Here is a 25698-nt window from a genome sequence, read left to right as displayed (position 1 = left end):
GCATAGGTCTCTGGGAATAGGATCATATATCAAAACAGAATCTCTGGCAAGGCAAGGTGGCTTCTCTCATGCCTCATGACACTTGTTCATCCTTCCTGTGAACCATGCAGGAGTCCGAATTCCAGCTCTACCACTCATTTGCCAGATGACCTCGGGTAATTCATTTTGCCTCTATTTCCCAGTTTCCTTCTCTATAAAATAAGGATGCTAATAGCCACTCCATCTTATGGAACTGTTGTGAGAAATGAAGAAATTAATACATGTGCAGTGCTTAGAATAGTGCTTGGCATATGGTAAGTGCTTAATAAATGTTTGACGTTACACCGAAAATGTAATAATTGTCATTGGCGCAGAGAGGAGGAATGCAATTCAGCTTGGGATAGGAATTAGGAGATGGAAGGTGGGGAAAGGCCTCCTAAAGGATCTGATAACATGAGTTGAGTCTGGAAAGACATAGAAGTTGGCTAAGTCAAGAAGGAGAGGAAGGGTGTTCCAGACAGGGGGACCAGCAGGTACTAAACCTCAGAGGCTCCAACCCTTTAGTTAGCAGACGAGGAAACTGAGGTGCAGAGAGGGTAACTTCCCTGTTGAAGATTACACAGCAAACAATGGCAGAGCTCGGCTGGCCTCCACGCCTAAGGCTTGAGGGAGAGGAGAGCTTTGGGTATCCCAGGAGGCAGGGCCTGCAGATGAACATGGCCTCATGCCCTCTCTGCTGGGGCTACATCGGGAGGGCACAAGGCAGGTAAAGGTGGACAGGTGAGGTGGGCCTTCTCCAAAGTCCAGGGGATAAGAGCGGAAGCTGGGTCCTGCTTGATCTTTGAGTTTCCGCCTGGGGGAAGGGAGCGGTGTCCCTCAGGTAGCTGGCGGGGCTGGTACTTTGAGCCTCTGGCAGCTAAGGGGCTTACTGAGCTGCCAAGAAAACAAGTCAAGCTCTGGTGCCTGGTGAGGATGTGTGATCTGCCTGATTTATAGATCCAGAATCTGAATGTGGTAGCCCTGCCTGGTGGGTTTAAGGTCTAAGGAGGTGCCCAAAAGAGGCAGTGTGAGGCCTGTGCATTTCCAATCACATTTACATCCTTTATTTATTTATTTATTTATTTTTTAATTTTATTTTGTCGATATACATTGTGGCTGATTATTGCTCCCCATCACCAAAACCTCCCTCCCTCCTCCCTTCCCCCCTCCCCCCCAACAATGTCCTTTCTGTTTGCTTGTCGTATCAACTTCAAATAATTGTGGTTGTTATATCTTCTTCCCCCCCGCCGGTTTTGTGTGTGTGTGTGTGTGTGTGTGTGTGTGTGTGTGTGTGTGTGTGAATTTATTTATTAATTTTTAGCTCCCACCAATAAGTGAGAACATGTGGTATTTCTCTTTCTGTGCCTGACTTGTTTCACTTAATATAATTCTCTCAAGGTCCATCCATGTTGTTGCAAATGGCAGTATTTCATTCGTTTTTATAGCTGAGTAGTATTCCATTGTGTAGATATACCACATTTTCCGTATCCACTCATCTGATGATGGGCATTTGGGCTGGTTCCAACTCTTGGCTATTGTAAAGAGTGCTGCGATGAACATTGGGGAACAGGTATACCTTCGACTTGATGATTTCCATTCCTCTGGGTATATTCCCAACAGTGGGATAGCTGGGTCGTCTGGTAGATCTATCTGCAATTGTTTGAGGAACCTCCATACCATTTTCCATAGAGGCTGCACCATTTTGCAGTCCCACCAACAATGTATGAGAGTTCCTTTTTCTCCGCAGCCTCGCCAGCATTTATCGTTCATAGTCTTTTGGATTTTAGCCATGCTAACTGGGGTTAGATGGTATCTCAATGTGGTTTTGATTTGCATTTCCCGGATGCTGAGTGATGTTGAGCATTTTTTCATATGTCTGTTGGCCATTTGTATATCTTCCTTAGAGAAATGCCTATTTAGCTCTTTTGCCCATTTTTTAATTGGGTTGCTTGTTTTCTTCTTGTAAAGTTGTTTGAGTTCCTTATGTATTCTGGATATTAATCCTTCGTCAGATGTATATTTTGCAAATATTTTCTCCCACTCTGTTGGTTGTCTTTTAACTCTGTTAATTGTTTCTTTTGCTGTGCAGAAGCTTTTTAGTTTGATATAATCCCATTTGTTTATTTTTCCTTTGGTTGCCTGTGCTTTTGGGGTTGTATTCATGAAGTCTGTGCCCAGTCCTATTTCCTGAAGTGTTTCTCCTATGTTTTCTTTAAGAAGTTTTATTGTTTCAGGGTGTATATTTAAATCCTTAATCCATTTTGAGTTGATTTTAGTATATGGTGAGAGGTACGGATCTAGTTTCATTCTCCTGCATATGGATATCCAGTTATCCCAGCACCATTTGCTGAAGAGGCAGTCCCTTCCCCAGTGAATAGGCTTGGTGCCTTTGTCAAAGATCAGATGGCAGTAAATGTGTGGGTTGATTTCTGGATTCTCTATTCTATTCCATAGATCAGTGTGTCTGTTTTTATGCCAGTACCATACTGTTTTGGTTATTATAGCTTTGTAGTATAGCTTAAAGTCAGGTAGTGTTATGCCTCCAGCTTTATTTTTTTGGCTCAGCATTGCTTTGGCTATGCGTGGTCTTTTATTGTTCCATATAAATGTCTGAATAGCTTTTTCCATTTCTGAGAAAAATGTCTTTGGAATTTTGATGGGGATTGCATTGAATTTGTATATCACTTTGGGTAGTATGGACATTTTCACTATGTTGATTCTTCCAATCCAAGAGCATGGGATATCTTTCCATCTTCTTGTATCCTCTCTAATTTCTCTCAGCAGTGGTTTGTAGTTCTCATTATAGAGATTTTTCACCTCCTTGGTTAACTCAATTCCTAAGTATTTTATTTTTTTGGTGGCTATTGTAAATGGGCAGGCTTTCTTGATTTCTCGTTCTGCATGTTCACTATTGGAGAAAAGAAATGCTACTGATTTTTGTGTGTTGATTTTGTGTCCTGCTACTGTGCTGAAATCATTTATCAATTCCAAGAGTTTTTTTGTAGAGGTTTTAGGCTGTTCGATATATAGGATCATGTCATCTGCAAGCAGGGACAGTTTGACTTCATCTTTTCCAATCTGGATGCCCTTTATTTCCTTCTCTTCTCTGATTGCTCTGGCTAGTACTTCCAACACTATGTTGAATAGGAGTGGTGAGAGTGGGCATCCTTGTCTAGTTCCTTTTCTTAAAGGAAAAGCTTTCAGCTTTTCCCCATTTAGGATGATATTGGCAGTGGGTTTGGCATATATGGCTTTAATTATGTTGAGATATTTTCCCTGTATACCTAACTTATAGAGGGTCTTTGTCATGAATGAGTGCTGAACTTTATCAAATGCTTTTTCAGCATCTATAGAGATGATCATATGGTCCTTGTGTTTGAGTTTATTAATATAGTGTATCACATTTATTGATTTGTGTATGTTGAACCAACCTTGCATCGCTGGGATGAATCCCACTTGATCGTGATGAATAATTTTTCGTATGTGTTGCTGTATTCTGTTTGCTAGTATTTTAGTGAGGATTTTTGCATCTATATTCATCAAGGATATCGGCCTGTAGTTTTCTTTTTTGGTTATATCTTTACCTGGTTTTGGTATCAGGATGATGTTTGCTTCATAGAATGAGTTTGGGAGATTTGCGTCCGTTTCAATCTTTTGGAATAGTTTGTAAAGTATCGGTGTCAATTCCTCTTTGAATGTTTGGTAAAATTCTGCTGTGAATCCATCTGGCCCTGGGCTTTTCTTTGTTGGGAGCCTTCTGATAACAGCTTCAATCTCCTTTATTGTTATTGGTCTGTTCAAATTTTCTACGTCTTCACTGTTCAGTTTTGGGAGCTTGTGTGTGTCCAGAAATTTATCCATTTCCTCCAGATTTTCAAATTTGTTGGCATATAGTTGTTTATAGTAGTCTCGAATGATTCCTTGTATTTCAGATGAATCAGTTGTAATATCGCCTTTTTCATTTCTAATTTTGGTTATTTGAGTCTTCTCTCTTCTTTTTTTTGTTAGCCATGCTAATGGTTTGTCAATTTTATTTATCTTTTCAAAAAACCAACTTTTTGATTCATTGATCTTTTGAATTGTTTTTTGGTTTTCAATTTCATTCAGTTCTGCTCTGATCTTAATGATTTCTTTCCGTCTGCTAACTTTAGGTTTGGATTGTTCTTGTTTTTCTAGTTCTTTAAGGTGAAGTGTTAGGTTGTTCACTTGCCATCTTTCTATTCTTCTGAAGTGAGCATTTAATGCAATAAATTTTCCCCTCAATACTGCTTTTGCAGTATCCCACAGGTTTTGGTGAGATGTATCACTGTTTTCATTAGTTTCAAGAAAGTTTTTGATTTCCTGCTTGATTTCTTCTTGGACCCATATGTCATTAAGTAGAATGCTGTTTAATTTCCATGTGTTTGTATAGTTTCCAGAGTTTCGTTTGTTATTAATTTCTAGTTTTAATCCATTGTGGTCTGAGAAGATACATGGGATAATTCCAATTTTTTTGAATTTATTGAGACTTGATTTGTGACCTAATATGTGATCTATCCTGGAGAATGATCCATGTGCTGATGAGAAGAATGAATATTCTGAGGTTGTTGGGTGGAATGTTCTGTAGATATCTGCCAATTCCAATTGGTCTAGAGTCTTGTTTAGATCTTGTGTTTCTCTACTGATTCTTTGCCTAGATGATCTGTCTAATATTGACAGTGGGGTGTTCAGGTCCCCTGCTATTATGGTATTAGTGTCTATTTCCTTCTTTAGGTTTAATAGAGTTTGTTTTATAAATCTGGCTGCTCCAACATTGGGTGCATACATATTTATGATTGTTATGTCTTCTTGATGGATCAGTCCTTTTGTCATTAAGTAGTGTCCCTCATTGTCTCTTTTTATGGTTTTTAGTTTAAAGTCTATTTTGTCAGATATAAGAATAGCTACTCCAGCTCGTCTTTCTTTTCTGTTTGCATGGTAAATCTTTTTCCATCCTTTCACTCTTAGTCTGTGTGAATCTTTATGGGTGAGGTGGGTCTCTTGTAGGCAGCATATAGTTGGGTCCTCCTTTTTGATCCAGTCAGCCAGTCTGTGTCTTTTAATTGGGGAATTTAAGCCTTTTATATTAAGAGTTGTTATTGAAAGGTGTTGATTTATTCCTAGCATTTTATTGTTTGGTTGTCTTAGGTGTCTTTTGTTCCTTGCTTTCTGATTTACTGTTTGGTTTCTTTGTTTGTTTGTTCCTTAGGTTGTAGATAGTGTTTTTGTTTGCTTGTTTTCTCTTCATGAATGCCATTTTTATTATACTAGTGGGTTTAGATTTTTCTTGGGTTTTTATGGCAGTGGTAGTTATTTTTCAGGAACCAAACCCAGTACTCCCTTGAGGATTTCTTGTAAGAGTGGTCGTGTGGTAGTGATCTCCCGCAGTATTTGTTTGTCTGAGAAATATACTATTTGCCCCTCATTTCAGAAGGATAGCCTTGCAGGGTAGAGTATTCTTGGCTGGCAATCTTTGTCTTTTAGTATTTTGAAAATATCATCCCATTCCTTTCTAGCTTTTAGGGTTTGTGATGAAAAGTCTGATGTTAACCTGATTGTGGCTCCCTTATAGGTGATTTGACACTTCTCTCTTGCAGCTCTTAAGATTCTCTCTTTGTCTCTGAGTTTTGCCAATTTGACTATGACATGTCTTGGAGAAGGTCTTTTTGGGTTGAATACATTTGGAGATCGTTGAGCTTCCTGGATCTGAAGATCTGTGATTTTTCCTATACCTGGGAAGTTTTCTGCCACTATTTTGTTGAATATGTTTTCAATGGAATCTCCATTTTCCTCCCCTTCTGGAATACCCATGACTCGGATATTTGAGCGCTTGAGGTTGTTTGATATCTCTCTCAGATTTTCTTCAATGTCCTTGATTCTTTTTTCTTTCTTTTTGTCTGCTTGTGTTATTTCAAACAGCCCATCTTCAAGTTCAGAGGTTCTCTCTTCAACTTCGACAAGCCTGCTGGTTAAACTCTCCGTTGTGTTTTTTATTTCGCTGAATAACTTCTTCAGTTCAGCAAGTTCTGCTACATTTTTTTTCAGGACATTGATTTCCTTGTACATTTCCTCTTTCAGATCCTGTATACTTTTCCTCATTTCATCATGATGTCTAGCTGAGTTTTCTTGTATCTCATTCAGTTTCCTTAGAATTATCACACGAAATTCCTTTTCAGTCATTTCAAGGGCTTCTTGTTCTATAGGATCTAGAGTTTGAGATTTATTAACTTTTGGTGGTGTACTTTCTTGATTTTTTGTATTTCTGGTATCTTTTTTTTGGTGTTGATTCATTGTGGCAGGGGGTTTCACAGTCCACCAGTTTCAGACTAATGACTAACTAGGATGTTGCTGTGGTTGCCAATTTCGTATGGCTCCCTCCGTGACTGCTCAGTTGGCCTCTAGTGCCTTGTGTGTGTGGTTACCTCGGGTCTTGGGCTTCTCCGGGGAGCCACCTTTCTGGTCAGCTTGGACTCTGCTGGGCTGGTGGATCACGTACCACAGGGTGTGTGATCTCTGTTGAGCTTTCACTTCCTGTGCAGGACTTCTCCCTGTTCCGTGTGCTCTGGCCCAGGCTGTTAGATCGTGCAGTGGCGACCCCACCGGGTGTGTGGTTTCTGTCGAGTCTCCGCCTCCCTGGCCGCACGTCTCCCCACTTTGTGTGCACTTTGCTGGGCTGGCGTGTGTCTTCTGCACCCCTCGTCTATCAGCTGTGCCTTCAAGACCCTGCTCGGCACCGCCTCGCCCAGGAAGTCTACCAGGTTTCTGCTAGGCACAGACGACCGGTCTCTCTGGGTGCCTTTGTAGCACTGTGTAGATCTTTCTCGGGTCTTGTTCACCTTTGTATCCCCCCGGTATAAACCGAGTCTAGTGCCCGCCTGCAGCCTGCTCTCCAGCAGGTTCAAGCGGACCTGGGAACTCTCCTACCACACTATTCCCAACCAGAAATTCGTTAGGCTTTTTTCCAAACTGGTGGCCGCAGAGATGGTATCTGCCTCCCAGTAACAGGAAGTTTACCGGGGCCGGAGTCCAGGGTGTGGTGGAGTGACAGTCGGCCCGCCCGTACTTCCTTGCCCTCCCGACACTGGCCAGGGACGCCCCACGCCACCAGCCCCGCCCCACATTTACATCCTTTTTGCACTTTATATCCTTTTGCTCCTGTGAGGGGCTGGATAAGGATTTATTAGCCCATTCTCTCCTGGGGATGCCCATGGAGGCTTCCTGGGTAAGCCTTGGCTGACATGAGCCCAAGAATGTTGGTCCTGGGAGATGAATACAGACTCTCTCACAAGATGTGCTCTGGTTGCTCTGGGGAAGTATGATCCATGGAGGCCATGGGACCTTGTAGCTTCTTGGGGACAATGACTGCAGTCCAGAGAAATGCAGCAAGGGCCTGGGGATTCAAGTCCCAGCCGGCCTCCTCCTGGGTGTCTGACCTTGGCCAAGTTACTTGACCTTCCTCCCTTTCCTTATCTGTAAAATGGGAATAGTAATAACACCACCCTCAGGATTATTCAGATTAAATGAGGCCACACATGTAAAACACTTGGCAAATGAATGACCCAACACAAAAGAAGTGCTCAGTGAGTGGGGAGCTATTACAGCAGGGTCTCAAATTTAACTCATACTCCAGCCAAATCTGCATAAAGAATGTATCAGTTTTTCTGTTGATAATCTGGCCTCTCCTCTGTGCTTCTCCTCTCTTTCCCCCAACTAGGTAGTTGGGGGAATATCGCTTTTAGTTCTGGCCAGGAAACAATTCTGGTTACTTATTTATATATTTATTTTATGTGTCAGAAGCTACATATTACTTCCTCTTTGTCTTGGAATTCCTTCTGAAAGATTCTCACCTTCACAATAGTCAGACTGGGCAAGGCTCACGTATTGGAGAAGGAAAAGAGAATAATGCTTTAACAGTTTCCAAAATATTGCCCCAGCTACTCTTTTATTGTCTTAATAATGATATAGGGTCTCTTAATAATGATGTACTCCAGGCTGTGGTCAGGGTTGCAGCCTGTCTCACACCCTGAGGCCAGAACAAAGCATGGACTATCCAAGGCACAACAGCTGAAGTGGTTCTAAGGTAGAGGCAGCTGGTCACAGAAGCCCTCCACAGAGCGTGCCTCGTCTCTACACCACCCCATGTACCCCCACCACTGCCATTCCCTGTGCCAAGGGAACTTGCCACCTCCTTAGATCCCAGCCACCTGATCTCCAGCTGCAGCCTCTGTCTGGTCCTCAGAGCACTATTCAGGGGCTTCTGCCAAGAGCAGTGAGCAGAGAAAAGCAGCAGCTCCAGGGGCTTTTGTTATATTTCTTTATTTAAAAACAAACAAAAACCCAAAAAGCAAAAAGCAAGAAAACTACTACCTTCTGTCCTTCTGGAGACTCTTTTCTGGATCAGCATCCAACTGTCTCTCCCCCACCACCCATAGAATCCAGACTTACAGTCAGATGGAGAGCACCAGAGGGCCCTGGAGGAGTGGCCCAAAAGGGGCTTCCCACAGATGCCACCACTGGCCTGGGCCTGGACCCTGAGGGATCAGTCTACAGCTACCCAGAATTCCCTGTCTGGATACTGCCCTTTGCCATGTGTCTGCAGCTCTGGCCCAGACAATGGCTGGAGGAGCTCTGGGCTACTCTGACTCACCAAAGGGCAGAGTGACCAGCCCATGATTTTAGTTGATATGTAAGATGGTTTGAGGTGACCACTAGCAAGTTACTAAGCCTGTCTTTGCCTCAGTTTCCTCTCTCTAAAATGGGAATAATGCTATACCACATAGGATTACTATGTGAATTAAATAAGTTAATTTTTTTAAAGCTTTTAGAACAGCCTCTGACACATTGTACGTGCTATGTAAATGTTTGTTAAATAAAATGCAAAGGTCATAGCATTAAACAGCACTGACTCACAGAGTGAGAAAGTGGTTTGCATTTAACTCTTCTTTCAATCTGTACTTCTCGGTTTTGCACTAATATGTCTTGAGATCCTCTCTAACGCTTGCTTCTTCCCCAGTAGGGAAAAAGCAGACTCACAGTCTTTGGCAGGCAAGGACTGCTCTCGAATTTAGTAATTTTGTTTTGTTTTCAATGTAATTAATTTTACATTTACTTTCTCTTCCTGGTATGTATTATTAGTTTTGCATTTATGGTAGCAATATAAAAATCATTTAAGATATAATGTGAGTAAATTTAAAGAAAAATATAAAGTAAATAATGGTATTGGTGACTTGTGGTCTTGGCAAAAATCACGATACTGGTAAGTGAATCCTGGAAATTAGGGAAACATGACTAAGTGGAAAGCATATATATATATGTATGTATTTCCTAAAGAGAAGACCCCCCTGGAGGACCTGGTACACCAACTTTCGGATCTGCTCTGTGGAGCATCTCTCCCTGCCTCTGGCTCGCATGGACCCAGTCTGGCAGAAGCTACCCTCTGGGTGCCCAGTGTGTGTGGCCCAGCTCTCCAGACACGGCCCAGGCTGGTGCCTCTTAAGGCTCTGCCACCATAGATGTCTCTCTCCCCTCACTCTCTCTCTCCTTCTTTTAATCTTCTTGCCTGCCAGAGTGGCTGTAAATTACCACATTAATTTCCAAATCAAGCCAAGTTCCATAGTAACGGAACGGCTTCCATCCAGACCTGAAAGGATTCATTAGGAAGTTGATTCGCTAAGTGCCCTCAACTTACTCCTTCAAAAGAACAGCTGCATTTACCCAGTTCTGATAGCCCTCTGGGGGCGGGGGCTCCACGTAGCTCCCATCCTGACACGGGGGCTGCCAGAGTGAGTCCTTGAGCAGGTGGGGTGGGACAGTTGGGGGATTTCAGGAGCAGTGGAATGTAGGCCTCAGGTAGACATCAGAAGTCTGGGTTCTTTGGTGAGGGGGTTGCAGATCTGTCTCCCCACCTCTAGAACTCCTGGATGCCTGCCTATTCAGTGTTTCTATTTGAGGGCAGACGTTAAACCTGCTGGGAGAGGTGGCTGGGGAATGCTTTAGGACTGATTGTCAGGCCTCAGGATGCTGGAATTGTGGCTCTGGGGCAAAAAGTGGGGAACACAGGCCACCCCAAGTTCTTTATGCCAAGGGGAAGGACTGAGAAATCAGGGAACACATTTCATGGTTAAAAGTGTCCAGCAAAATATTTATTTATAAGGTTCAAGTAATTTTCAATGTAATTTGTCCCTAGCAAGGTATTGTTTGCAAGCTTCCATAGTCTCCTATAGATATAAGGGGGACAATAATACCTCCTCACAGGACTGCTGTGAGGCCTGAATGGAGTATTGTATGTAGAGCACTTAGTACAGTGCCTGGCATGAAGTTAGTTCTCAATATCAGTGATGATGACGGTGATGATGATGACGATTCCAAGTCCACATTCCTGTCAGCAGCACCACTATCTACACATCCATCTGTCCCTCTCCCATAACACTCCCTCATCCAGCCAGTGAACAGATCTTGAAGGTGCTTCCCTAAGCACCTCTTCATTTCACCACCTCCCCTCCTTCCCCTGCCCTGGTGAGGCTGTGGATACCTTTCATTTGGATGCCTGGACAGCTTCCAAGCAGGCATCCCTGCCCCAGTGAAAGCGGAGAGTGGCTGGTGAAGCAATTTCTTCTCCTTCCTCCTGCACGTCCCTCTAAGCAGTGGTGGGTAAGGTGGAGGCTCTGGTGTGACTGAAGCCATAGGGAAGACAGACACGGAGTCTGATGAGGATCTACCACTCCCTGGCTGTGTGACTCTGGGCAAGGAACTTGACTTCTCTGAGCCTATATTTCCTCATCTGTGAAACTGTGCAATGCTTCTTCTTACCTTGTGAGGTATTATGAGGTTAAATGAGATTGTGTTAGAGTAAATGCCTAATAAATGTTAGCTACTCTGTTCATTTTCCTGGACTGGGCCTTGTGCTGTGTGAACCCTGGGGCCCAGAGCTAGGTAAGACTCAGAGATGCTTAGACCTGTTCCCAACACACTCTGGTGCCATGGCCCTGAGTGCGAGGTTCCTACAGGAATCTGGAGAGTGTACAGTCAGAGGTCAGGGTGCCAGGCTGATAGACATGTGAAGTCTTTGTGGGAGAAGTGACTTTATAGTTAGTTTTTTTTTTTTTTTTTTTTTTGACAACTGGCCGGTTCGGGGATCTTAACCTGTGACCTTGGTATTACAGGGCTGTGTTTTAACCAACTGAGCTAAACAGCCAGCCTAGTAGCTTTTTTTGTTTTTTATTTGAAATGATATTTTGAGGAGACATTGTATTTATCGCTTTCACATACTTTATATAATTTAACTGTGAGAAAGGTAGTAATAACAATAGCTGACAATTACTGAAGATCTGCTATGTGCCAAGCCCCTACTAAGTGCTTTTCATGCATTATCTTATTGGATCCCCAAATAATTCCCTGAGGTAGGACTGTTGTTTTTCTGCTTTACTGATGAAATGGAAGCTCAGAGAGGTCACGCAGCTCGGTATCCTGCAGCTAGAAAGCTGTGTCTTCCTGACTCCGTAGTCTCAACTCTTTGCCATTGTACCAGGAGATCCAGTTTGCAGATGGGAAAACCAAGGCTCAGAAAGGCAGGAATCACGTTGGAATGGAATTGCAGGGCAGCAGTGTAGGACTTGAAGTCTGGCCCTGGGGGAAGACAAGTGAGTGGCAGGTGAGGAGGGCCACCCTACAAAGAAGAGAACCAAGGTGCCACCCTCCTGGAAGAGCCCCTTGTGGCATTGCCCAGTTTGGGGGCAGTAATTTCCCAGCAGTTTCCTGTCTGTGCTGAAACAAACTAGCTTCAGGCCAATGTGCAGGCTCCCCCCCAGCAGCTGCTGGCAAAGTCTTCCTAATGGCATTTGTATTTGCATTACACATTCCTGTGGCCTGCAGTGGGGAGGGGTCCCTCACTTCAATTTGGCAAAAATTAATAAGTCTGAGTAGAAAGACATCACACATTGGACTGAACGTGGCATTGTCACCCCCTCTAATCTGTTAACAATACAGCCCTGCTACAGCTTCCAGTATCTGAAGAAAAATAAACACATGTATATTAATGACTTTAAAAGATTTCTGTTTATTCAAGTGTGTCTCTTTTTATTCAGCATATCATCAGATCAATAATTAGTCCCCATACATGTGGAGTTTTCACTTACAATTGTTTTTCGTAATTTTGCATTTATGTTTGACAAGTTCAGGAACTTGTTCAGTTTGAAAAGGGTAAAAGAAAGTCAGGGCTGGTTTCTTCTTGGGCTGTGGTGTCCCAAATCTAAGAGAGCAGTGGAGGTGTGAGCTGAAAGGGGCTCACCGAAATCTGGTGAGTCCTTTGGTCGGCTTGTGTTCTGGGTGATTGGTTCTAACTGTGGGGATGTGTGTGTTGAGATAGAGTAGGGTGTTGGAGTCTTCGTCATTCACTGTTTTTCTATTTTTTGACTAGTGGTAAGCTGTGTTCAGAAAGGAGACCCTATGGGGAAGGTGGAGAGCTGTCCCATGTGCTGAAGCCAGCAACGCATCTTCAAGAGGTATTTTATCAATTATAACAAATGTACCAAACTAATGCAAGACATCAATACAGGGGAAACTGTGTGTGGAGGTGTGTGTGTGGGGGGGGGTTGGGGAGTGAAATGTATGAGAACTCTGTACTTTCTGCTCAATTTTTCTATAAACCTGAACAAACTCTGACTTTATTTTTAAAAGAGATATTTTAGCCCCCCCACACTTTATTTATTTTATTGAAACATAATTGATTGTACATATCTGCAGGGTACAGCACTGAATAGCAATACCTGTGTGCAATATGTGATGCTCAGATCAGGAAAATTAGTATATTTAACATTATACAATGTAATCGTTTTTTGTGGCCCTTTACCAATTTCTCACTAACTCCCCTCCCTCTACCCCTTTCCCACCTCTGGTGGCTTCAGCTCTGTTCTCTCCTTTTGAAAGTGCAACAAATTATGGTGATTGTTGTATCTTTCTTTCCTTTTTTATTTACTTTTTTTTTTTTTAAGCTCCCCCTTATGAGTGAGGACATGTGGTATTTCTCTTTCTGTGAGAAATATTGGTATTGAAATGTGGTATTTCTCTTTCTGTGCCTGGCTTATTTCATTTAACATAATTTTCTCTAAGTTCATCCATGATGCTGCAAATGGTAGAATTTCACTGTTTTTAACGGCGAGTATTATTCCATTGTGTGTATATACCACGGTTTCCTGCCCTGCATACTCCTAACAGAGCCCTTGTTTTCTTCAGGAAAGGCCATTGTCATATTGGTGTTGGAAAGGACCTGATATTCCTTGACATCTACTTTAAACCGGGTCCTTTCTGTGTCACCACCAAAGCCAGGACAACCTCGCCCCGCAGGTACCGCCATCTTGCTTACAGAAGCGGATGAGAAGACTCTGGACTGCAGTGCGCCTGACTCTGGTGTCTGTGCTCCTTTTGCTTCATCTTCCCACTCCTGTCCTCTCGTGTCGCTCCTTTGCACTCTTCCGTTATGACCCAGCACGTGAGTAATATTTTTCCAGGAAGCCTTCCCTGGCCTGCACGTGGCTGTGCTTCCCTCTGTCGTGGCGCCGATCTACGCTGTGGGTGTGTGCCGCAGTGCTTCGTATGTGCACCAGTGTCCCGTCATCTGTTTACACGACGCCTCCCCCATTAGAATCTGGGCTCCTCAGGGTGAGCCCTTGACCTTGTTTATCTTTGTGTTTCCAGGCCTGGAAAATAAATATTTTTGGGAGAAAGAAAGGGAGGGAGGGAAGGAGAGCGTGAGGGATCAGAGAATGAATTATACTAAAATAAATTGAGCAGGTTCTGAAGTTTTGGTCTTTCTTAATGTAACATATTCAGTCTGAATGGAGAAGCTCCATTTCTCCTTCCCCATCTTCTTTTTATTTTTTTTATGAATGTAAAGGTTTATTTATTATTACAGGCATATTATTATTTTTAAATGTTCTAGGTGCTCTGAGGAAGGCAGAGAAGGCTATGAATGGTCTTCATTTCCTCAGACCTTATAATGGAGCTTGAGACACACATACGCGATATGTTAACTAAATGAGGGAGCATATGAGTTAGAGGCGGGAGGGTGGGAGATTTAGTTATTAAGCATCTGCAGTGGGCCAGGAGCTGAGCGGGGTACTTTACCTACATTATCTCATTCATTCCTCACACTTGTGCAGTAGGCATGACAGCTCCCGTTTTATAAACAAGGAGACCTAGGCTCAGGTTGGGTGACCAAATGACTCACAGAACCAGCTAGGAAGGAATGTAGACCCAGGTTTGTCAAATTCCCCAAGGGTATTCTCAGTCCAGTTCCCAAGTGAAGAGAACAGATTCCTGGGGTAGCAGAAGAAGATGCTCCGTTTGTCCCGCATCTCCTAGCCTGCTCAGCTGCCAGCCTCATGGTTCTCTTGCCTCACCCAGGCCCTGAGCCATCCTGAGCTGGCAGGACAGCTTTGGGGCTTGGCCTCAATAGTGGATGGGCTCTGGAATTAGGCTCACAGCCAGAGCCTAGCATGTTGGAGGCCTGCTGGGAGCCCTCTGACCCAAATTCTTTTTTGATGTTGGCCAAATAGGTGCTTGTTTCAGTTTCCCTGGTAGATCTCCAGTGTCCTGCAGAGGCCTCAGCCTTGACCTCAGCCTGCTTGGTTGACACCTTGATTGTGTTACTGGGTATTGCCTCTGATTGAAGGAGTAGAAAGATTAAGATTGCATCAGCCAGTCAAGAAGCAGACTCCTCTAGGTATTTCAAAAAGAGTGATTCAGTTACAAGCTACTGGATGGTCTAGAGAGCAAAAGGGGAAAGGGGGTGCTCCCCAGAGATCAGTGACTGCAAGGAAGACACTACTGCTCCTAGGTCTGAAGAAGTAAGAGAGGACGAGTGGAGGCTGCACCCCTACAGAGTATTCCTGGAACTGCTGTCAATGCAGCTCCTAGAATTCAAGAGTCCACACTCCTGCAGATAACAGAAGCCAAAAATGGCTTCAGTTTCCTGCCTCCCATTTTCTGGCCCATGTGTCTTCTAACTGCTGAACGAGATTGGAGCACAGCTGGCATGGGAGTCTGAGAAACACAGTTCTCAGGTTTCCAGCCCTGATGGTATATGGAAGACCAATCGACCACATCTAGCACTGGATGGAAAGAGCAGGGGCTTGAAATCAGATGGCTTTGGGTTCAAATTCTGGCTCTGCCTTAATAGGTCTTTGGGAAATTACTTAATTCACTCTGACTTAGTTTTCTCATCTATAAAATGAGAATAATAATAATACCTTTCTCATGGTGCTGTTGTGAGGTTTAATTGAGATTATACATACAAAGTACTTAACACGGTTCCTATTCGTAGTAAATACTGTCTATAAATGGTAGCTATTGTTGGCAGTAGTGTATTTTGGCTCACTTCCCTTTCATACATGAGTATACACAATCCTTTGTTTCTTGAAATACTCGTCTCTGCTTTCTAACCATTACAAATTAGTACCCAGCTTCACCGCCCATAAGGTCTTTTAAAAAACAATTCTGCTCCTTGGAAGATATTGCATATTTGCAGATCACCTTCCCACCTACGCTGCCCTGAAGTGGGATCCTACCCGAAATTGTGCTTTTCTTCACTCTCTTCACCTCAGTTTCCTTGGCGATTCCAAGTTAACAGGATATGAGCAGGAGTAGAAAGTGCCCACTATGTGCCCACATCTGTGATCTCTGTGACTCTCTATGGCAACCACTAAGGTAGGGATTATTGACTCCATTTAGTGGAAGAGAAGACTGAGGCCTAGGGATATTGCAGCTCCAGGTGACCCACGTCTGCTCTCCATCTATTCCTGTCTCCAATGCCCTGTGATGGGAGTTGGGGGGCAGGACTGCTTGGGTGGTGCTCAGCTCCTTTCAGCACGTTTCCTGGGTGCCCATGGGTGGTAGGCACACAGCCAGGCGGCCACTGCCAAGCCCATCCCATCTGTAGTCGGCTCACGAGACTCACGCGCTGGGAGAGGGTTGGCAGCAGGAAGAGGATGGTGTGAGAAAAGAACATCTCATATTCCCCCTGCCCACGCGTGAGCCACTCCTAGAGAAGTTGGATCTAGCCACTTTATTCTGCTTTCTGGCTCTTAAAATGCAATGTTGGGCTGTTTCCAATTCAATCCCACTTCACATGGGTTTATCAAGTATCTACACAGATGGGTCAGGCTCAGGGTTGGCCCTGGAGGGGCTCACAGTCTGGGAAGGCAGATTCATAATAGCAAAGATGACACTTTGGGGCCAGTGCTATGTCAAGGAGGCACAGAAATTGAAGGGAGACAGAAAAGGGGCTCCTAATTCTGCCTGGGGAGTCAGGGAAGGCATCTCAGAGGAAGCAACTCCTGAGCTGAGACTTGTAGGAAGCAGAGGAGCTGGTCTGATAAAGGAGTTGGGGATGGTGAACCAGGCAGAGGAATCAGGATATGCAAAAGCCATTTGGGCAACTGAGACAGGCTTATGTAGCTGACACATGGAGGGCGAAGGCAACTGTGGCAAATGCCGAGGCTTGGAGGGGTAGGAAGGAGCTGAGCCATGCAAGGCCATGTGAGTTATGTCTGTGAGCTTGGACTTCATCCTGGGGACAATGCAATGATGGGTATTAAGCATAGGGAATTGACATGCCAGATTCATGGTTCAGAAAGAGCATTCTGGGCCAGAGTGGAGTCAGAGAGGAACCAATAGAACACAGGTCACTGAGGAGGAGCCTGTTGCAGTGTCTGGGGAGAAATGGTGGTGGCCTGGATTGGGGCTGTGGTGCAAAGAATGGAGAGAGGAGCAAGTTCATTCATGAGATATTTAGAAAGTAGAAGCAGCCAATATAATAATAGTAATCATAATGGGTAACACATAAAACTCTTGCCATATGCCACGCACTGTTCTAAGTGCTTGCATACAATTTATTTATTTCTCACAGGAACCCAAAGAAGCAGGCCTAGAGGGAGCATATTCAGCATATTCATTATATACCTAGTGATTGGTGGGGTCGGGATTTGAACTCAGGAAGTCTAGCTCCAGAGTCCATGCTTTCAGCCCTATACTATACTGCCTCTTGAGGTTACAGTGCCTGGTGGCTAATTAAATGGGGGATGAGGAGGGTCAGGGAGGAGTCCAGCATGACTCCCAGTTTCCACAGAAGCTCATACTACCCTGTCCTTTTGAGCAGGGCAAGGACAAAGCTGGAGGAAGATGAAGGAGGAAGCACAGCTGGACTGCTTGGCAGCTGGTGGCCATCTAGCCTCAGATCCCAATTTTTTTTTCCTGGACCCAGATTTTTGTCCTCACCTTTCCTGGCATCCTGTGGAAGCCTTGACATTGTTCAGAACCATCAGCTCCTGATGAACTCTGGGAGTTCGGGTTAGCAAACATTTCCTCCAAGAGGTCCTGAGGACACAGAGATATTTCAGATATGACCCTTGTCATTGACGGTCTTGCGGGGGCATCTCTGCTTTCTCTCTCTCCCACCCCCCAACATATCCCATTCATTAGCACGTCTTCTAAACTCTCTGTGCTGAAGGACCTTTTATTTTTCCATTTCCAATATATCGTGGACCAATACTTTTGTAAAATACAATGAAAATGTCAAATGTCTTAGCAAAGTCAAATTGCTGTTAAGGTTTCTAAGTTCTTGCTTTTGCCCTCTCCTTTTTTGTACTTGTCTTGCTGTGGATGGGTTGTAGTTCACAGATCAGACCTAGTTCACAGACCACTAGGCTGAGCACTGCTCAAGCCTTTCTCTCCAATTCTGCTGTCACCACCCTGGACTAAGCCACCATCATCACTTGCCTGGACTTCTGCAGTAGTGTCCTAAAAGGTCTATCCTCATTTACTCTGTCCTCCCCAACCCATTCTTCACCTAGTAGCTAGGGGAATACCTAACCCATAAATCTGACCATACCATGGCCTTGCTTAAACCCTTAAAGGCCCTCCCATTGCCCTCAGGTTGGTTCATGATAGTCCATTCCTTCTTCTCACTTTCTATTTCAATTCTCATTTTCCTCCTCATTCATACACATGAGGCTTCAAATCATACCAAATTGCTACAGTTTTTAAATAATGAACATGCTCTCTTTTGCCTCATGGTTCTCACATAGGCTGTTCTCTGTATGTGGAATGCCTTTTCCCCCAAAATTAATTAATTAATTAATTCATTTAACCCACATTTGTGGGACATCCACCATAAGCTAAGAATCATGCTAAACACTGGGCCTGCGCAGGTGAATAAGATCCAGCTCTGTCCTTTACAAACTCATGATCTGGTAGAGAGAGACAAGTAATTGACAACAACTGCACAGTGGGACAGAGCAGTGACAAAAGAAAGCACAGGGGCAGTGGACCAGAGGAGGGTCCTATAACTTAGCGTGAGATCAGGGAAGGCTGCCTTGAGTAGATAACACTTAGACAGACCACCAAGGAATCATTCAGAGTTAGCCAGGCAATGACAGAGATGGGGGTGAAGAAAGGTGATCTGGGCCAAGAAACAGCCTATGCAAAAAGCTCAGAAGTGCTGGGCAGGGAAGGGGAATGAGAAATGGCAAGAGAAGCTTTCCTTATTGCCCAGCTGTTCTAGTATAGGGCCTAGTCCCTGTGCCAGGCCCTAGGGACACAGAAGTGTTGCCAAAACTCCCACGCATAAATACATACCTACAGGATTAAATACATACATAAAAGCATATTAGGAGCACCTCAAAAGCATCATGCTAGGTGAAAGGATCCAGCCTGAAAAAAGTCACATATTATAAGTCCATAGAGACAGAAAGCAGATTAATGGTTGCCAGGGGCTGGGGGAAGGAGGAATGTGGATTGACTACATAATGTGCAGAGAGTTTCTTTCTGGGAAGATGAAAATATTTTGGAACTAGATTGAGGTGATGGTTGCACAACATTGTGAATGTACTAAGTGCCTCTGAACTGTATACAATTAAAAATGATTAATTTTACGTTATGTAAATTTTTACCTTAATTTAAAAAATGTGGAAACCCATAGACATATTCACTCAGCAGATATTTCCTGAGTGCTTGCCACATGCCAGAAACAGTACAAACACTAGAGATTCGAGGATAGTTTCTGTCCCTGCAGGTCCCATCCTGTGAATACACACATATCTGAACCCATACAGAAAAAAGCACATGCCTCAAGAAAATGTGCAGACACATTCACTTATTCATCCAACAAATATTTATTGATTGCCTACTATGTGTCAGGCAATAGGTCAGATGCTGGGTCACCACTGGTGAACAGATATCATTACTGTACTTGTGGCTTGTGGACACACACACATAAGCACCTACAGAGGCACCCCAGATTGAAGTACACAAACACACACATGCCTAAACAAGGACACAGCCAAAGCCCACCAGCAAAATGCGTGTTGGGTGAAAGGAACAATTACACAGAGACAGGCAAGCGCAGCCCCCCATGTTCCCCGACACGCACACTTCCCTCATGCAATCAATGGGAGTTCCATTAAAAGTCAGATTAACACTGGCTCGGGATTTCAGTGCCTTCTTAGGAGAGGGGACTAAACAGGCTTCAGTAGAAGGGCCTGGAGCATTGAGAAAAAAATTCCCAAGTCTCACTTAAGTGATTTTTGGCAGAAATCAAATTAACGGAGAAACTGTGGAGTGCTGACAAGGTGCTCCATCATGCTCTGCTCTGTGGATGTGTTTCTTCTACATGTTGTTTTCATTAGCACTTCATTTGATAATGATAAATGACATTTTCATTTGAAAGGAAAATATTAAAAAGTTCTGATTTGCAAGAGCAAGTTAGAATAAATGATATTATTATGTCCTGTCACTTGTTTAGCTCAGAGAAAAATAATAATAATGATAATAAAAAACCCCAACAGCTTTTTCTGCTGAAGAAACACAAGCATTTTATTTCTCTAGTGGGCCATTTTCTCTCCATCAAATCTGTCCTTGGCAGAGAGACTGCCAAAAGGCAATGGTCTTAGAGAGTAGGTGAGAAATTGTAGAGACGTCAAAGGCCATCAGGAGAGGGTGACCTTGGGAATTCCTGGTGCCCTTGTGGGCTAGCAAGGGGAGAGATTGATCTCTGGCTGAAACTATGTTGGGGCCTGGAATGCACTTTCTTGCCTTTGGTCAAATTTTAGAACGTTTCTCTCTACCAGTTTATGGAAGCCTGGCCCCTTACAAGGTTACTTTAAAGACTCCAGGATCATTATCATGGTTGACCAAATCATTACCTTACTTAAAACCCACTGAAGGGCTCCCCAGCAGTTTTCTCTCCCCCAGCACCCATTCCAGGGCTGAGTACCCCATGGAAGGTCAAGGATTTCTTGTTTGGGGGGAGGGAGATGCTTAAACTAGGTAAAAGCAAGACAGACTTGGATTCTAGTCCTGCTCCATCTGCTAGCCAGTTGGGTGACCTTGGATGTGATCCTTTCCATCTCTAAACCTCAGTCTCTCCACCTATAAAATGGGAATAGTCATACTTCTCCTGCCAATAGTACCTAACAGGCTGGGACAGGAGAAAGTCCTAACTCCTCAGCCCGGCATTCAGGCCCTTGGGGACCTTGCCCCCTGCCTCCAGCCTCAATTTCCACCATTCCCCTGACACTTACCTTATACCCCAGTTACACTAAACTTCTTAGTATTCCCTGAGTATGCTTTCTCTTTTACCCAAATATCACATGGTGCCCTTAATTGCTCCTTGGTTGACCTTCCACTTATTCCAAGATCCAGCTCAAGACACTTCCTATGAGACCATGTTTGAACCCTCCTCTGGAAGGGCCTTCATTCAGGGGTTCCCAAGTCTTGTTTTTATGTACCCCATCATGGGCGTGAATGTATGTGAGAGCTTGGTGCAGATGACAGGCTGCAAGTCATTTGAATGGCTGGTGCAGATGGTGTGAGCAGGTGCTGCAAATGGGAGCACTGGAGCTGGAGTGGGCTCAGCCTACAGAGGACCTGGTATCTTCAAAACCTCTATCGTCTTGTCCACCTCAAACTAGTGAGGTCTCTCTTCTCTGGCTCCCACAGCACCCTAGGTTACCCCATCCTATGACCCACCACACTACAATGTCCACAATTGTCTGGGTCCATGTTTCTCCCCCTTTCCTGCCCCTAGACTTGGAGCTTCTTTAGCACAGGGTCTGCTGTGTTCTCTGAGTGCTCTCGGGGCCCAGCACAAGGTCTGCTGAAAGTGAGCATTTGTTAGATAATCAAGTGAGTGAACGATGGCATGATGGCCTAAGAAGGGAGTGTTGTTTAAATTTATATAGAAATTATGAAAGTTGAGGCCGGAGGAGAGTAGTTATTGTTTGGAGAACTTTTTCCCTAGTATTTCTTCATATCAATAATGTAACCTTTCTTCTTTCCAGAGGTGAATCAGAGTCAAATAAATTTGTTTGAAAGCCCGGCACATCTCAGCAAGGGTCGATGGCATTAACATGCATTGGGAGAGTTCCAGTGTCTGGCCTCAGCCCAGGTGATTGATGAATCTTGCTCCTGTCTCCTTTGCTGCAGAAGGAGCCTGGCGTGATGAGAGAGGGCTCAGTGTCTGCTGCCTTCGAAGGGAGTGAGAGCTGCTCAAGGTCAGTGACCACGGCAACAATGCAGGACTTCGAGACTGTCATTGGTCTTTCTTCCTAATCACTGGACCATCCATTGCCTCATTTGATTCCTTTCAAGTGCTCTGTGAAAAGGCAGTTCAACTAAGATAAGATGAGTTCCCACTGAGTGCAAAACACCCTGTTGGATACTATTGACAGAAGAAGTATGACTATTCCAATTTTATAGATGAAGAGACTGAGGTTCAGAGAGGGGAAGTGTCTTGCCCAAGGTCACACAACTGGCTAGTAGTTGAAGCAGGACTAGAATCAAAGTAAATCTTGCTTTTACCTAGTTAAGGTTCTCCCTCCTTCAAAGCAAGACATCCTTGAGCATCCATAGGGTACTCAGCCCTTAGGTGCTGGGGGAGGGAAAGTGCTGAAGGAGTTGTGGAAATTGGGATGGAGAGTAAAGTCTGCATCCCAGCTGGCTCTGGAACCCAGCCCTTCTCTCAGTCTCCTCCCTGCTCATTCCACATGTCAGCCTGTACTCCAGTCACACTGTTCCCTAAGCAGGCCCTGCCACATTCTTTACTCCATGCCTTTTCTTCATACACCCCTCCTGCCTGACAGGTCCTTCTCTTATTTTCACATGTTAAGATTCCAGCATCCTTTAGGATCCAGCTCGTACCTCTCCTCCTCCAAGAAACCTGCCAGCTATGTATGGTTTGTTGTCTCAACAGCATTATGAGCCCTCTGGGGAGATGGACTTCTCTAATTCACTCTTGAATTATGTTGGTCACCTAGTAGGTATTCAGTAAATGTGTATGTAATTATAATCACCACAGCATACTCATCATTAACATTGTAATACTTGCAATATTTGTCTAAAATGGTGCTTCCCAACCAACTGTGAATCACCTTCTCCTTTGAGAGTCTGCAGCTAGAAACAATGGACTCTCCTGAGACAAATGCATAAACAGAGGAGTCACATGCAGGGCTTGGGTTCTAAAGATAGTCTGTGGGGCAAAAATCATACGCAGTTGAAATTACCCTTGAAAATCCTTTGTACTGACCCTAAAAGTCCAGAGTACATTGTTCAGTGTCTATCGAGTAGTTAGTTGGTTTACATTTGGGAGCCATGTTGTATGCAAAGCCTTTTTAAAATAATAGAATCATTTTCAGCCCAGCAACAAGCTTACCTTTAAGAGGCACAAGGAAACTTGGATTGTTTGAGGGACCAGCAGATCTATGCTGGTGCTTACAAAATTTAGCATCATCTCAAAGCTCAGGCATGGACCTCAGGTTAAGAGTCTTTGGTATAGAGCTTTAAAATTTACAAAGTCCCTACCTCACACTAGTTCATTTAAATCCTCAAAACAATTTTTTGAAACCAATCGATGTTACTCCTACTTTATAGATGAGGAAATTGAAACTCAGAAAAGCAAAATGACTTTTAGTCCGGAGACTTGACTTTCTCACCCAATGACTTTGCCTAAGGACTCCCCCACTCCACTGCCTTGATGGCCACCTTGAGGGGTTGGACCGATCCTTGATCCAATTGTTGATGGGATAAGAGGATATATGAGGATATATGAACTGAGACTAGTTACCTAACCTCTCTGAAACTTGGAAGCTCAATTTTCAAAATGAAGATAATATCCACTGGGGAGTGGAGAGTAGGATTAAATGAACCATTGGAAATGAAATTGCCTGGCTGGGTGCCTAGGATAATGCAGGGGCATCCCAAGGATTGGCTTTTCTTCCCCTTCTCTGCTGACACTGGCGCTCATGCAGAAAATCAAACTGCATTACTACTGAAGTCCTCTCAATGACCACTGAGGCCACTCAGTGTCATCTCTGACTTTCAAAGTCTTCAAAGAGTTGGAGTATTGGGAAAAATTGCTTAAGAATAGGCAAACACCTTCTCTTGTCTTTGAAGTTTCTGAGGTCCTTAATGCCATTTATTCAAAAGGGAGTGGACAGCAGAGGAGCAGGCACCAGGGGTCTGTCCTGTCACAAATTCTGTGTGGCCATGAGCAAATGTCTTCAATTGAAGAAATATTTATGGAAACACAAATGTTTTTCCATTCATTTAGGCTTTCAAGACTCTATGAATCTCTGCTCAAACCCCTCAATAGCTAACCATTTTACTTAGAGTAAAAGCCAAAGTCTTACAGTGGCCTGTGAAGTCTTTATCAGTCAGGGTCCAAGTGGGAAACATAATCTATACCAGGTAACTTAGTTGAGATCATTTAATACAAGGAATTAGTTATAAAGGTGTTAGAAGAGCTGTAAGAGCAGCCAAAGGAAGGTGAGGCAACCCCAAGATCAGCAAATGCAGGGGACCACCACTTCCCCTAGGGATGCTGTAATAAAGGGAGGAGGCCACGTACCTAGAGCTCAAGAGCTGGAGCTGCCCCACGGGAGCCGGAAGCATGGTTGTCCCGTCTGGTGTGAGCTGGGGCCATGGGCCCCTGGGGCCCCTGCCAGAGATGCCACTTGAAACAGAGAGAGTAGAAGGTATTCCTAGCTTTTCTTTCCTCCCATTTTCTAATCTTCTGACAGTGCATCCCATTGGCCAAACCTAGCCAGAAGCCAGAGGGCAAGGGAGCAGTACAGAGAAGGGGAGGATGAGTATGACAGCACTGCTGGCACAAGGACCATCAGGAGATGGTGCACCCCTCCCCAACCCTCTATTGTTCCTCAGGACTCATGCCCAGCATCCTGTACCTCACTCCCTCAGCTCCGGCCACACTGACCTTTACATTCACTATTCCCTCTGTCTGGATTTTGCCCACCAGATAGCCACATGGCTCCTTTCCCTGCTTCCATCACTTACCAAGTGAGGCCTTCTCTGACTGCGCTATCTGCAGTCGTACCTGCTTCTCCCTCCCGAGCCCTCCTTCCTGCTATAGTCTTCTCTCTAGCTCTGACCGCTTGACAGTCTATGCTGTCTACTTACTCTCTCTAGAATGTGAGCTCCAAGAGGACAGAGATTTTTGTCTGCTTTGTTTACTGCTGTATCCCCAGTGCCTAGAACAGTATCTGGCAAATAGCAGATACTCAATAGATACTTGTGGAATAAATGAATGGATGAATCAAGACCCCCCCCCTCCATTGTGATTCACTCGTTCATTCAGCAAACTCTAGTGGGGAGGCTGGGTTGGAGGGGGGAGTAAGTAGCAGGCTGATCAACGAGGATGCACTTCTGACCTCTGGGCCCCTGTTTCCCCGTCTATAAGGCCAAGGGGCTGAGCAGGAGGCCTCAAAGGACACTTCCAGCCCCACCATTCTAGAAATCTAAGAATATTTCCCTGGCAGAATAGTTGGAAGATAAAATTAATCCTCTCTTTAATCAGCGGCTCCCGTCTCTGCACGTGACTTGTCAGGGAACTTTTCTCTGATGCTCACACGATGCGGGAACTTGTCACATCTTCCATCTCCGGGAACGTCCTCACCTGAAATTGAAAGGTAAATATTTCAGTTGTGAGTCTCTCTGTCATGACTCAAATAATTTTAAAATTGCTTAGATGTCTTTGCCTAACAATGTTCAGATTGTTCTAATGCAGGGGAAAACGGTAGTTTTAGACACAGTAATATTGATAGCAGCTAGTAATTTCCATGTACTTCTCACAGTTATTGGCACTGTGAGGATTACCAAGAAGAACTTATTACTTACTAAAAAGACGTTCTATGTCGAGGACCTAGCATGGTGTCTAGCAATAGAAGGTGCTTCCTAGATGATGACTTTTCAATAATTATTTTCATGGAGTTGGGTTGCAAAATAGACATGCTTCTCTCCAGGATGTCAGCAGGGATCTCAGCTCAAAGAGATGTAATCCCCAGTAGACCTCTTCAGACACCAGAAAAGACCCACAGCAAGAACAGCAGAAACTTTGTAGAGCAGAAGAGTTGAAGGGTTGAAGTGTTGAGAAGCGTTTACAGTGGACAGATAGCCCAGACTTAGTTAGCCCAATCCTTCCCTCGTTTATTCAGCAGTTCATCTCTAGTGCCTTCATGAGAATCAGACTCCATCCCTGCCCTCAAGCCACTCCTTATCTAGTTGGAAGGACAATATAATGTGCTGTAAATATCAGTTAATGGGTCTCAATCAATGCAATGGTAAGGGAAGGTACAGGGCATTTCCCTGTGTCTTTAG

The sequence above is a fragment of the Cynocephalus volans genome, chromosome 8, assembly GCF_027409185.1.
Source record: "Cynocephalus volans isolate mCynVol1 chromosome 8, mCynVol1.pri, whole genome shotgun sequence".
NCBI lineage: Eukaryota > Metazoa > Chordata > Mammalia > Dermoptera > Cynocephalidae > Cynocephalus > Cynocephalus volans.
The sequence above is the reverse complement of the archived record's forward strand: the minus strand, read 5'-3'. Positions refer to the sequence as shown.